The sequence below is a fragment of the Lissotriton helveticus genome, chromosome 3_1, assembly GCF_964261635.1.
Source record: "Lissotriton helveticus chromosome 3_1, aLisHel1.1, whole genome shotgun sequence".
In the NCBI taxonomy this organism is placed as follows: Eukaryota; Metazoa; Chordata; class Amphibia; order Caudata; family Salamandridae; genus Lissotriton; species Lissotriton helveticus.
This window is the reverse complement of record NC_136061.1, coordinates 1,835,469,418-1,835,484,549: the sequence shown is the minus strand read 5'-3', so window position 1 is coordinate 1,835,484,549 and position 15,132 is coordinate 1,835,469,418. Positions and strand designations below refer to the sequence as shown.

At 40.7% G+C, this 15,132-nt stretch overlaps 1 protein-coding gene across 1 annotated transcript in view; it reads right to left on the bottom strand.

Annotated features, from left to right (window-relative positions):
• LOC144823881 (mucin-2-like) overlaps nt 1-15,132 on the bottom strand; it is a 1,553,567-nt gene that overhangs the window by 1,433,500 nt on the left and 104,935 nt on the right. The window lies entirely within an intron of this gene.

Genomic DNA, 15,132 nt, shown 5'->3' with positions numbered 1-15,132 from the left:
GGCAAGGGTGTTGACAGCATTCCCTCCAGACCTGAGGTCGCATCACCTCCAAACCCCAGCTCCTAGCAGCAGTGCATCTAGGAATAGGGAAGGGAGGGGCAAAAAGAAAAAGGAATCAACAAATATAACAATAGGCGGCCAACAGGGCTGAATGGTGTCAGGATCTTCTAAGAATAGCCCTATGTCCCCAAGACAGGCCACTCGGAAGTAGTCATTCTCCATAAGGACCCTGATATAAGGAGGGGCGGCAGGCGTAGAAGAAGTATGTGGATCTCTGCTTCCAGCGGTCTGTGGAAATAATAAGTAAGCATCGTTTTGATCCCTTCCCGGGTCTTCACCAGATCAGCCCAGGTTAGGTCCAGCAACAGCCATAGTCAGATGGGGCTGCTCTTAATGCATAAGTTCTTAACATTGGGCTCACGTTCCCACAGAGGTTCTGCCCATGTCCGGACAACGAAGCGGTTGCATCAGGTGCGTCAATAAATTGAGTTGGGTTGGCTCAGTGTCTTGTTACAAAGTTATATAGGAAAAGGTTAAACGTTAGTGGGCTTCACAGTCTAGGTAATCTTCCTTTTTGGGTGATCTAGCATGTGGAGAGGAGATAGTCAAGGAGCGGATGTAGCTGATAATCTATTGCTTGGCCTGCGATGATTCCAGCACCTGGAGGCATTGTTTGGAGTTAGGCGGCATGACAGTAGATCATTCTGAATGCAACTGACCTCCCAATCACCCTCAGGGTGAGGGCCAATCCTCTTCTTCCGATTCCACTGGGAGTTGCAGGAGCTGTTTTGCTTCCCTCAGGGAGTGAAGAGTACAATGCTTTCCCTTCAAGGTAAACATCAGAGCCAAGGGATGACCCCACTGGTATTTGATAATGAGGTCTCTGAGCTTGTCCGTGACAGGCTTGAATTCCTTTCTTCTTCGCAGCACAGCTGGTGCAAGTCTTGGAAAATCTGGATTGAATGAACGTTGTAAGAGAAATTTTTGACCCCCTGGAACTTTTTCAAAATGGCTTCTTTTTCGACAAAGGAGTGAATCCTCCTGGGTATATCAAGGATAAAGTTAGGTCTATTATGGGGTCCCTGGACTCGGTGGGCCCGATCAAGCATCGGGGGAGAGGCTTCTTCACCCTTTTTAATGGCATGCAGAAGATCCACTGTGTAGGCCATAATATTCTTGCCCTCTGCTCTCAAAGGAACTCCTCTAATGCGCAGATTGTTTCGCCTACTGCGATTTTCGAGGTCCTCCTGCTTCAGCTGGAGGCTAATGTTTTGGTCCTCCAGCTCCCCCAGCTTTCTCCATAGGTTCTCATGGTTCTCTGACCTAGTGTCCATGGTGAGCTCAAGGTCGTCAACCCTGCCTCCAATCTCTGTGACTTCCCGTCTAATATCTAGCTAATCAGTTTTAAAGTCCTGTCTAAGGGAGCCAATTGTTTCTTTAATCTCTTGAAGTAAGGATGCCATAAATGCCTGAGTGATCAGAGTTTCTGATATGGCCTTTTTCCGGAGCAGAGGTTAATGGAACATAGGCATTCTGTGAGTGTGTAGCGCTCTTGGACCAAAGAAGGTAGCTGAGTTGTCTCGGGCCACAGCAGAGTCTGGATCCTTAGTGGACTTCTTTTTGAGAGGCATGGCTAAAAAACACTGGTGTATCAGAGACCTTGACAAATTGAAAAACAGGTTCTTTCAGCTTGCATAGCGGTCCAAGTTTGCATATCACTTTAGGTCTGCTACCTACCCGGGAGCACTAATGCAAGTCCAGCTCTCTCCGCTTGCCCTCGATGATGGCAGCTCCCTCAGTGGGGTCATGGATGCCAGGCAGTTCAGTGAGAGTATCCACGATAGTCGCTCTCTGCCCCAACGTATGCCTGAAAAGAAAGTACCTGGGGCCTGTTCCAGAGGCAAAGCTCGATGAGTAGAGTCGACCACAAGTGGGGGCAGTGGGTTATAAGATGCGGTGATCAGTTTGGTGTCTCACCGTAAAACACAAAGGGGCAAGGGACCCACCGGCAGGCCAGAGCTATTTGATTGAGCCACTACCCTAGAAATCATGCTTGCAGGCTCCACGCCTGAGGTCCACCGCAGTTCTGGTAGCAGGCGACATGAGAGGTGGGGAGTCAATGGTGTAGATACACCAGGAAGCAGTCCATTCCTAGTCCCTTAGCTCGATGTAGGCAGGAGAAGGCCCAAGCCTCAACTAGCCCTCCTCACACCAGGAGCCCAGGCCGTGTCATCCGTCCTGCCCAGTGGGTGGTAGAGCTATATCTGGCCACGATGCGGGGGGCAATCCAAGGCCCCAAAACAGTGTCTACTTCCCCATCCCAATTGCAATGAGCAATGCATGACCCACATCAGTGTAGCCACCTCACTCACCGCCGAGCTTCTGTACAGTGCCTGGCATGGTGCACCGGACGCAAAGTGGCACAAACAGTGCGCCTTGCGATCAAATCTCAGAGCCCCAAGTGCCGAACTATAGAGGGGCCACCTCAGTGTTCAGTGAGGCCTCCCCAGGGTGAGCACGCATCTCCACTTGTCACGGATCTGCTCCAGTGGTCGGCACTCACTCCTTCTCCGCCTTGGAATCGGGCCAAGGTGCGGTGCCTCAACACACCCACAAGCCAGAGGACTCACCTTGTTCCCCGGCATACAGAGAAGGCACAGCAGCAGAAAGCCAGATTACGCGCACCTCCAATCCATCATCTCCGCAGTCACAGACCCGGAGCCGGGGGTCGGTGCCCGGCGTGAATGCCGCAGGACAGGTCACTTTGTGAGGTGCAAAATGGCGGCAGAGATGAACGCCAGGGCCGTATTACAGAGAGCAGGGTCTCCTCACAGAGCAGAGCCGTTTCTCACGGGTCGAGAGTCGTTGGGCCTTCACCCATGCCAGACAAGGTAATTTGTGTCAGGAACCAGACCTGGGGACCGGCATCAAAGGCTGTAATGGGCCGCGGTGGAGCGGAGACTCAGCTTCAGACTTCTCACTCCATTCGCATCCTGGCCACGCCACCCCGAAACCCATTTATTTGGCACAATATTTCTATATCTCGATATTGTTGTTTTCAATATTGTGTCAGTGATCGTACATAAAGGACTGAGCCGCTCATTCAAATCTCACCTTGTATCAATCACTAATCTCCCCAACACCTAGTGAATGGACAGAGAACGCTCTTTAATATATGTGGGGGTATACTTTGGGACAGCAGAACATTGTGCTAGGATGGTGTAAGATTACAAAACATATATTGACATCATAAGACACCCTGTTGCTGTTTGTTTTGCCCCTCGCTGGGACCAATGACTGGAGACCACAAAAGGGAGTCGAAGAACAGACTGGGAGCTGGGGGAGTGCAGGACCACACTCCCCAGTGTCCCCTGCGGCTTCCCGTGCCATCGGGCAGCCGCCAACGTTGCTTGTTGCGCCTGGAGGCACCTTTAAAATCTTTTAGGGGCTCCCTTGGCACGAGATGCCCTGAGGCTGTTTCTTTTGCCCCTCGCTGGGGCCAAAGACCGGAGACCGCAAAAGGGAGGCAGAGAACGGACCAGGAGCTGGGGGAGTGCAGGACCACACTCCCCATTGTCTCCTGCGGCTTCCAGCGCAGTCGCGCAGCCACCAGCATTGCTTGTGCACCAGGAGGCTCCTTTAAAATCTTTCAGGGGCTTTGGTAGCGCGGGACTCGCGTAGTTGTGCTGCTTGGGTTTTTTTTATAGACCTAAAATAGAGCAGTGTTATTCATCAAGTAGAGTTTAATATAGTATTACTAATGAATTGATACCAACTATGCTGAACAGGTTTGCTCCCTTAAGAAATTGTAGCGAGATTGATTGACTGTGCCCAAAAGTAGCACAAACAGATGACAGTAATATCACAAGCAGGTTTTCAAGTATCCCTATAGAAACAGTTTATGCAGATGAATTACAATTGGATGAAGGTAACCTTTCTTTCTTACCTAATAGTACTGAGGCACCGTCAGTAGAAGTTACACTGCCAGGCGTCCCTATTAATTCCACGTTTTCCAGTGACGATATAGGCACTGGCCCAGCTAGCTGTTTACTGGCTGGATTGTTGCAAATTATGTCATGGAATGTTGCAGGTGTAAAAAATAAATTCCATTTATGCTGAATATACAAATGAGGGGACTAGGCCTTTTATTGATAAATGTTTTATACAGCATAGTCTGCTTAGAGATCACCATCCACTCATGTTAATACCGAACGCTGGTTTATATCGTACTGTGAAGGCATGTGTTTCTGCGCCTGATATAAAAACGCAAGGGGAAAATGGGATCTCAATCAAGTGGACGTGCGTCAACCCTATAACTTTTATGGAAAATATAGTCTTAAAAAGCAATGATCATATAAAAGTCTACTTGGACAAACTCTCCAGCAATACTGAGATTGTAACAGCTTTTCTAAACATTTCTGTAGAAATCAACAAAGATCTGTAACTTAAAAATAAGAATAAGAAAAATAGGTATCTTTGCCCACATTGGTTTAATCAACAATGTTCCAAAATAAATAGAGACTTGAAGGAAGCTCTAAAAGTTAAACCTAGGGATGGGGAAAAAATTAGTATTCTCCGGAAATGTTACAAGCAAGCCATAAATGTAAGAAAATGTAAATTAGGGAGAATGCATGGGATAGCTTGAACCAAGCAACTGAGACTAAGAAGTCAATTTTATTCTGGAAAACTATAGATCAACCCCCGTTTAAAGACACTTCATCCGTTACGGTTGAAACTGTAGTGACGCCAGAAGATTGGTTAATCCACTTTGAAAATATCTTTAATCCCACACTACAAATCAATAATATAGATGAAAAATGTAATGTCATTTCACTAAATGACAGTCAGATAGAACTTATCACAGTAGATGAGATTGGAATGGCCCTACAAAATAGTGCAAGTGGGAAGGCTGCTGCCCCGGCGGGGTCCCTGTAGACATTTTTAAGCATAGGGGCCCATTAGGATGGCGGGCGGACTTTGTCCGCCCGCCACCCTAACAGAGATCGGGACCGCCCGCCTAAAGGGCGGGGGTCCCGACATTGGCATTAGGATGCGCCCGCCACAGTGGCGGGCGCATTCCTCAATTTAACATTGTGGCGGGCGGTGCTCACTGCACCGCTCGCCACAATGTTAAAAACAAATGCACGTATTTGCATAATCGAAGCGGCAGGCACCGCGCGGTGCCTGCCGCTGCGATTATGCAAATGCAGGGGTTACCACAGGTTCCCCCGTGTGCCACCCCCCTTTGGCCGTCACTCTGGGGGTCCACAGGGGCCCCCCGAGTTGCCGCCACGGAAAAGCATTGCAAAATGCCCATTGTAATATGGCTGTCGGTGTCTCATAGACCCCGCCACCATATTCAACATTTTCCGCCCCAGCTGCAAGGCGACCGGGGAGGAAAAGTGGCGGGCAGTGTTTTCTTCCGCTGTGGTCTCCCCGCTATACTAATATGGCGGGGGAGAATTCAGGAAAGGATGTCGGGTGGATTGCCCCTGCCAGGCTGGCGGTGGCTACCGCCAGCCAGGTGGGGGCAATCCGCCCGATATCCTAATGGGCCGCATAGTATTGATTTTTGATCTCCCATTTTAGTTATTTTTTTAATGCGATAATTCATGGGTTCTAACCGTAACTTGGGTCAAAAGTGTGATTGTATCTATTTTAAAAAAAAGGAAATAGAGGTAGTGCATAATGCTACCATCCAATCTACCTTCTTGATTCCACATTTAAACTTATGGGCAGAATTTTGATAGCCAGATTAGAAAGCTGGGTTAAAGATAAATATATTCTAACTGAAGCCCAATATGGTTTCAGAAGGGGCATTGGAACGGTGGAGCAGCGCATTGACCTTGAATTGCTAATAGGGAAATACACTTTTGCCAAAGGTTTACTCCATCTTTGTTTTGTTGACCTCTCCAGCGTGTTCGATTTAGTAAACCATACCAAGTTATGGCAAACGCTGGAAGGGATGGGTGCCCCATGTAATATTATTAGTCTATTATCACAGATATCTGGCAATTGAACTTCCAAGATACGACATGGTCAAAATGGGAAATGAATTACGTACTTTATAGTAACCGGAGGCATTAGACAGTGTTGCGTCCTTGCTCCCCTTTTATTCTCGTTATACATCAATGGCATTGACGTTTTATTGCAGAGTTTAAAAACTGATGCCCCTATGGTTGGTAAGCGGGTAACCCCTGTTTTATTATGTGCTGATGAGGCAGTTCCGATTTCTAGGACTGTAAATAGCTTTCAACTCCTGATAGATAACTTTACAAATTTTATGACTGATAAAGATCTATCGATAAATTTGACTAAGACCTTGGTCATGACGTGTGGAAAAAGTAAAACTAAGGATAGAACCCATTACGTTGAGGGAGTACCTATTGAAAGGACATCTACTTTTTCTTTTCTGGGGTTGCATTTTATTTAAAGATACTTGGAGTGCACATATTATTTCCTGTATACTGAAATTCCTGAGGATAGATGAAGCTATTTTTAGATTTTCACAAAAATTAAGTAATAAGCCAGTACGAGAACATTTAAAATGATATGCAAGTAAATGTACAACAGGGGTAGGTTATAGTGGAGCACTATGGGGTATGGCAGATACTTCCTCATTACAAATATTAGAAAATACATTTTTACGAAGGGTGCTATTGGTTCCTAACTCCACGGCTACTTTTATTGTCCATAGGGAGACAGATGTACAATATCTTAGTGACTTGATTAGTATGGCTGCCCTCATGTTGTGGATATCAAACCTGAATTAAGGATGAAATGCATTTTACTAAGGACATAATACAAGACTGTCTTACATTAAATCAATCAACGAAATACCATGGTTACAACATATTTGCAGACTTTTAATCGAGTGTAACGTGGAAGTGGATTTTGGGGACCCTGTGAGCAGACTTATAGTAAGGGGGAGTTAAAAAGGAGATTTTTAAAGCAAGGGAAAAAATGAGGGAAGCTGTGATGAGCTGAAAATCATGCGTCAGATTCTACTGTGAAGGGCCATTCTCACTGGGTACCCAGCCATATCTTATTTTTATCAGAAATATCCAACATACATTTTATTTAACAAGAATAAGGCTGAGTATGCTCCACTACCAGATAGCATTCCCTAAGATGGGTAAGTGGCGCGCACAATTACCTAAGTGTCAGTGTGATGGTAAATCCTCCAAACGTACTTTTCACTTTTTATTGTTTTCCAATTTTTATAGGAACATCAGGAAATCATATAATACCAATTACAAATTATTTAAAATATTTTACAATTGTATAAAATATATTAAATAATTAATTATAAATACAAAATAAAATTATTTAATTATAAAAATGACCTACTAATACTAATTAATTACCTATTAACAATAAATTAATTTACAATTTAAAAAGTATTCAATTATTTTAATTACCAATTATATTTTAATTATTTACCTATTAATAATTAATTAACAATTAATTCTAAATAATTAACAATAAATAAATTAACATATTTAATTAATTAATTATAATTAAATTACTTCCCACCCTATTCCCCTATAACCCACAACCCGCTGCAGAAAATAATTTAATAAAATTAACATATTTATCAATTAATCAATTATAATTAATTACCAATTATATTTTAATTAATTAACAATTAATAATTAATTAACAATTAATTCTAAATAAAGATCAATAAATAAATTAACATATTTAATTAATTATTATTAAATTACTTCCCACCCTATTCCCCTATAAACCCACAACCCGCTACAGAAAATAAATTACTAAAATTAACATATTTATCAATTAATCAATTATAATTAATTACCAATTATATTTTAATTAATTACCAATTAATAATTATTTAACAATTAATTCTAAATACATATCAATAAATAAATTAACATATTTAAATTAATTATAATTAAATTACTTCCCACCCTATTCCCCTATAAACCCACAACCCGCTACAGAATTATATTACACAAAAAATAAAAAATAATATTAACTTACCTTAAATTCGATATTTTTGTTGTCTATATTATGTCTAGTCGACATTATGTCCATTCTATATTTTTAATTCGAAATTATGTCCATTCAATTTGAAATCAATTTTTTCTAGTCGATATTTTTGTTGTCTATATTATGTCTAGTCGATATTATGTCCATTCTATATTTTTTACTCGATATTGTCTCTAGTCGATATTAAAAACTCGATATTTTTACTCTATACCACAGGAAACACATCTTAAGGAACAGGATCTAAACTCCTTGCGTAAACAATGGGTTGATGATTTCTTTGTTCTCCAGCTGTTAACAATAAGAATGGTGTTGTAATATTATTTCATAAATCATTATGTATTCATGTGTTTATCGAGACCAAAGATGACAACTGTAGATGGCTCTTAATAAAATTTAAGATTAATAATACACAGTTTTATATATGCAATATTTATGGCCCTAATGGTGTTGATTTAACATTGTGGAATGGATTCCCCAATCTTCTTTCCTCTCATGCATCTGACAATCTCATTGTAGGTGGTGACTCTAATCAACTTATTGACCATTTTCTAGGTTGGAAATCCCAAACTGTGTTTATTCTAACCAAAATGCACACGTCATTTCAGAATTCTATTACCTCTAGAGGATTGAATGATGTTTGGAGAGTTTCTCACCCGTATGTTATAGAGTTATCTTTTTTTCTCCCCTGTGCATAGATCTTACTCTAGAATAGATTATGTCTTTTTTACACAACCTACTCTACAATTTCTGACACATGCTGAAATGGGTTAAATTCTTATTTCAGATCATGCCCCAGTCATAGTAGACCTGGATTACCCTACTCCTATGTCCACTTCACGTAGAGGGAGATTTATTAATATTCTTTTGCTGGATAATTAATTTACTGAGCATTTTACATCATTTGCGCAATAATTTTTTGATCTCAACCTAACCTCAGACTCTCAGATGTAGAACAGATGTAAAGAGTCAACACTGCTTATTTATCAAATTAAATCCTTAGAACATGAATACATCTGCTCAAATCACACTGATACCTTGTCTAAACTTGTCAATGACATAATGCAATACAACAAACTGTCTTGGGACGACGCTTGTGAAAGTCTACTTAAGTTTAATTCTAAAATGTTTGGAGGAAGGAACAAGGCTGGTAAATCTCTGACTAACTACCTAAAGATTAAAAAGCAATAGACTAAAATAGTCGCTAAAACAGATAGGGCTGGGGTTAGGCACACTAGTGATTCAAAAAACCTTGAATGCTTCACCGACTTCTATAACAATTTAAACACCCCCGAGTCCTCCCCTTCACAGGTCCAAATAGATGCCTTCTTTCAATCTATTGCTAAGGCGCCTAAAAATAATATTGATCTATCCCCTTTGGATGCTTCAATGTCTGCGTAATACATTTCAAATGCCATGATTCACCTTCCAAATGATAAAAATCCTGCACCTGATGGATTCTCAGAAAGCTTTTTTCTACACTTCAAACATCTGCTGATTCCTAAGCTGTTGCCCCTTATTACCCATTTTTTAAATTTGGGTAGTTCACAAGGTTCTTTCACCCAAGCTATGCTTTGCTTGATCCCTAAGAAAGGCAAAGACCCCTCTCAGTGTAGTAATTACAGACCTATTTCATTGATCAACACGGACTGTAAGATTTTTGCTAAACAATTGCCACTCAGTGTTAATCAAGTTATTCCTGACATAGTTAAGAAAAATTAATTGGGGATTGTCAAGGGTTGTTCCATCCTGGATAACTGTAGAACTTTCCTTACTATAATTCATTTGGCCTCTAAGTTTGGTTCCCCTGTGGCAGCCCAAACGCTTAATGCAGAAAAGGCATTTGATCATGTGAATTGTGAGTTAATTTTCGGAGCACCGAAGTGGCATGGGTTCAGTCTCCATTTCCTTCAATATATTAAGTTATTATACTACGATCCTTACACTTCTATTTGGGTCAACGGTCAACAATCCAGTGTCTTTTCCCTGTGCAGGGGGACTAGACAAGGCTCTTTGTCCCCACTATGGTTTATTTTGTCTTTAGAACCCTTACTGGAAACAATTCACCATTCTCCACGCTTTAAAGGTTTTCAATTTAAAGATGTAGGGCCCGATTTACAGAACTAACTTAGGACAAATTCCTAAACTTACTACCATTTACTCATTTTGGTATTCACAGAAGGCACTTACTCGTTTTGGTATTCACAGAAGGCACTTACTCATTGGTGAGTAAGTGCCTTCCGTGAATACCAAAATGAATAAGTGCCTTTACTCATTTTGGTATTCACAGAAGGCACTTACTGATGAGTAAGTGCCTTTTGTGAATATCAAATTGAGTACGTCTTAAGTTAGTTCTTTGAATAAGGCCCATAGACATTAAATGTTCGGCTTATAGGGATGGCATTTTGATATATCTTACCAACCATAGCACATCCGTTCCGGATTTTTTCTCACTTTTACAGGAATGCTCTATGGTTGCTGGGTCCAAATTTAATATAGACAAGTCAAAGGTCCTTTAAATGGAACTCAAAAAGCACACAATGTTTAGGTATTTGATATACTAATAACATTAAAGAAACTATTAAAATCAACCTAAAAGAATTTACCACTAGAATCTTGGGTTTGATAGATGGTTGGTCCCCACTATTTTTGTTCTAGTGGTATAGGCTGGCAACAATTAAAATTATGTTGCTACCAATAATCAACTGGTATTTATCTATGCTGATGATATCCCTTCCACTTTATAACTTCAAAACTGTAAATCGCTCTCTCACCAAATTACTGTGGAACAATCACAAGGCTAGAATGTCCTTAGCTCGCCTACAACAATCGAAAGAAAATGGTGGGGTCAATTTTCCCATTCTTAGAAAATAACATTCTGCATTTACGCTGAAACTAAGTTGGACCTCGCTTGTGCCAACCCGTAAAGAAGAATTGACTATATGGGGTCAACTAGAACAGGCTCAATGTACACCACTTTCATTGAATAAGGCTGTTCTTCTCTCTCAACCCACTAAGGCCTTTTTTTTCTCCAATACTTTCTCATGCCTTTGCTGTTGCTAAACCTTTAATGGTCGCTTCTAACTCCTGCAAGGACACTTTCTTGCAAAACCCTATTTGGTACAATAAACACTTGAAACGTAATATTAAAGTTCTTTCTTGGAGGGAGTGGATTAATAAAGGCATTGTTACCATTGCCCATATACTGAATGACAGCTCTCATATGAAATTTCATGAAATTCAGGAAAATATAACATTTCTTCATTTCATGCTATTCATTATCTTCATCTCAGGAATCTTCTCCTTTCTCTCCTTATTCAGCCTTCTCTCCCTGCACCAGTAGGCCAACCCCTTCCCCTTAATTTAGATTTTTCCTCCAATATGAAAGCTTTTGCTGTCTATTGGATTTTGTCGCGGCCCTCTGATTCGAGGTCCAAATCCAAGGTGGAGCTCGCATGGGAAGCTCCAGGCATGAGAATCTATTTGGGCAAAAATTCACACCTCATCTCGTTCAGCAAGCACAACACAAACACTATATTATTTTTTCAACAGGTTATTTCTCACCACTACAGAGCTTCTCAAATTTAAGTTGATTGATAATGCAAAATGTTGATCTTGCTCACATGTCAAGAGTGACCTGTTTCATATTATTTGCCTTTGTCCTTCTGTGGAATAAGCTGAATGACATCCCATTCATGTCCTTTCCCTTTGATAATATACAGATTTTCTTAGGAGGTTCTTCCTCTATTTGGCAATCCCAGGGTATGGTTGGTAAGCTCATATATTTGTTCATTGCGTTAGCCCTCAGATTATTACCTCAAATTGGAAAGATTCAACTAAAATGCATTTTATTGGTTGGTGGAATATATTAAGTCATCATCATAGACTGGACCATGTTTACGCCACATCCATTCCTCTATTAATTAAAAAATGATCGACTGTGTTTACCACTTACGTCTTTTTTCCAGACAATCTGCTCAATCTATTTCTACTGTCACCTGTTACGAACCACCATAAAAATGTTATATTCTTCAGTAGAATGATACAATTTAACTTTTCGGATTTGATGCTGTTGCTTGTTATAGTGTTTCTCTCTTATCTCTTCCCCTCCCTGTTCTCCTCTTCCCCTTTTCTCTTTTCTCTTTCCCCTTATGAAAATTAAAATGCAATTGTTTTGGTTAAATGCCTTCGGTATTCTGTTGAGGCTATGTACTTCTTTTAATTCATCAGTGCACGTGTGATCAATTTTTGTTGGCTTTATATTCAGATCTCATTTTCGCTCATTTCTTCTTATTGGAGCCATTCACTGTCCAGTTTTTATTGTTCACTTATTCTGCTTGAATTGAAATGTCTGTATATGTTGTCTAATTGCTGTACTTTACAATCTTAATAAAGCATTCAAAAGAAAAAAAATGTATGTTCAGCTTAATTATTGGCCAGTCTCGTGGAATAAATACTAGGCAGCTGAGCTTCTCGAACTCATTTGTATGAACAACTAAAAACTCCAGTCATGTTGCAAAATTCTCTGCACCAATTGCCTTTTTATGACAATGCAGATGTAAAGAATTGTATGAAACCATTGTAGGGAGAATTTGGTCGAACTGCTTAACAATATACCACTATGTACTTAAAATCAAAGTTTGCGAAACCTTCACTTAGATTGTCATTTCATACTTCCCGCAAGCAACTGGATACATCAGATATATACAGTTCATAGTCAAGGACTAAGCAAAGAAGTTGAATTGCGTAATAAATCCATTCCAAACTAGAGCAAACTGCTAAGCACCATAGCTAAAAGGAGCCAAGAGGTTACATTGTCCAGTATTGTCTCACTCCTCACACTAGCTTAATGTTTTCGCCTTTGACTTCGACTTCAACTGTGCAGGCCCCGTTCTTAACTCCACCTTCCCAAGGTGTTTTAACCATTTCCGCATCTCAGTTACTAAGTGAATTTATTTCAAAAATACGAGCAGGGTTCAACAAACCAAGCCTGCTTATTGCTTCAGGCTACAGCACATTGTTTTAATCCTCAACAAGGGCCTATAACTGCTAGGAGCTGAAGGCTTACCTTGTTTGTCTTCTTAAAAGACAAGGTTAAGCCGGAAAGCCTGCACACCACTGACTCCTCATACACCGCCTTGGACTTCCCTACTCTCCATAGACAAACCTTCAGTCCGAAGAGGGCCTGCATCAGCTCATCACTCCAGATAGGCTGATCAATTATTGGATGGATACTCAAGTACTGCTCGTATGTTTTGTCCTAGGCGTGTAAATGTCTCAGTGAGTACATTATTTTTCATTTTTGCCTCTAGGTAGTAAATTTCCCTTTTCCAATAACAGCCATCTCTAATTATTATGGATGCTGATTTTTACCCCTGATCTTCTACTCAACTTCAACATCTCGAGATGTAGATTTCTCTTCAGCCAATTGTACACATTCTGGAGAATAATTTACTCTGTTTTTAAATGCCAGCGTCCATGTTTGTGGTACTGACACTGGAAGATTTGATATGGTTGACTTTGAGCTTCTCACATTCAACATGACCACTTGGAAGGAGGTGACAGTTAAGTCCATCAATGGCCCGCTGCAATTTCTAAAACTTGAATACGCCCTGTTTTTTTTGTGTTATTTATTTCAAGTTCATGAAGGTAGTTTGAGAATTACGAGTTAAGTTGACAACTTTCCCAAGTCACCATTGGGATTTGGGAGAAAATTGGCTGCTTTTTTCAGCTTCTATTGATTTAAAGGTGTACTGTCAAATGTTATGGCCAGTCCCATCCTGCCAGCGACAAACTGAAGCTGTCTGAAGTCTTGTCACAGTGATGCAGTATCCCAGTATCACAGCCCTGCTTTTGATGATACTGAGACTTGAAGACTTGAGACCAGGCCTTTTCCACAGCAGATTTATAATTGTGGAACAAGACTCCATCTTTACTTTTACTTTAAAAATGTCTTCGTGGTATATTTTTGTAATGTATAAACACGCTTCTAATATTAGCAAGTTCAACATCTTGTCTGTAATTTGGATTGTTTGTGGTGGGGAGGTTGTTCGATGTGGGATGTTTTGAATGCATCGACTGGGAAGTGAGTGGATTAGGAGAAAAAGATGCATTCTCCATTTATGTTTTTTGTACTTTACCAATACTATTTTTTTCAGTTTTTTTTTAATTTGCTCTTTTTTTGCATATACGATGTTATGAAATACGATTTACAGAAAATCACAATTAGGTAATCGCTATTACAAATGTTGATACAAGTGGCCCCCTGCTTCCTAATGTTTTGAAATAGGTGGTGTCTTTGCAGAAAATCTAGCCTCATCCTATTAAGAGTAACTTAATTTTAGGTACAGCAAAGGAATCGTCTGTCAGGACTGCAAAGTGTCCTGTGTGCTTCGATTCACTATAGATGCTTTGAATAGAGAATATTAGAGGTCATGAAGAGCAACTTGAGGGAATCAAGTATGCTTTAATATAAATTTTGAGTAAAGGAAAAGGTACATATTTTGCAGGTACTTGTTAATCATCCTAACTGGTAGATTGCTACTATTTTTAGTTTTCTGTGTCTGAACCTTTTCTAAATAAGGAATATAAATGTCCCTTGTATTATTCATCCTATTAATACACACTACCAAGCATACTTTCTATGAATGTTGCATTTCAAAAGTACATGCTCTGTCTGGTGGTATAGCCTGTAGGCAAAACCCCTACCTGGATAGCTTGATCAAATTGTGAAGTGACTGAAACCACTGCAGCCTCATGTGCTTTCTTAAATGAACAAATGTAAGACACGAAAATGCTGCTTACCATTCCCTGGCAGAAGTGCCATTCCTAGTATGAAGAGAAGGCCCCACTGAGGTCTCGTAGCGTCCTCGCGGATGGCCATCCTTGCCACTGGTTGATTTCAGAGGGAGTGCAGCTAGACTGTGCTGAAAGCGAAGCTTTTAAAGTAGCAGTGGTTGGCTGCTGACCTAGCAGTCTCGAGAGGTGGAGTCTGGGAACACCTCCTTCCTTCAACATTCCTCAGAAGAAGGAAAGGAGGGCTGGGCATCCTGGTTCCACATGGTTAGATTGAGAAAGATTAAGCATGGGCTCCTTCTCCCACTGGATAGCAATGCATGC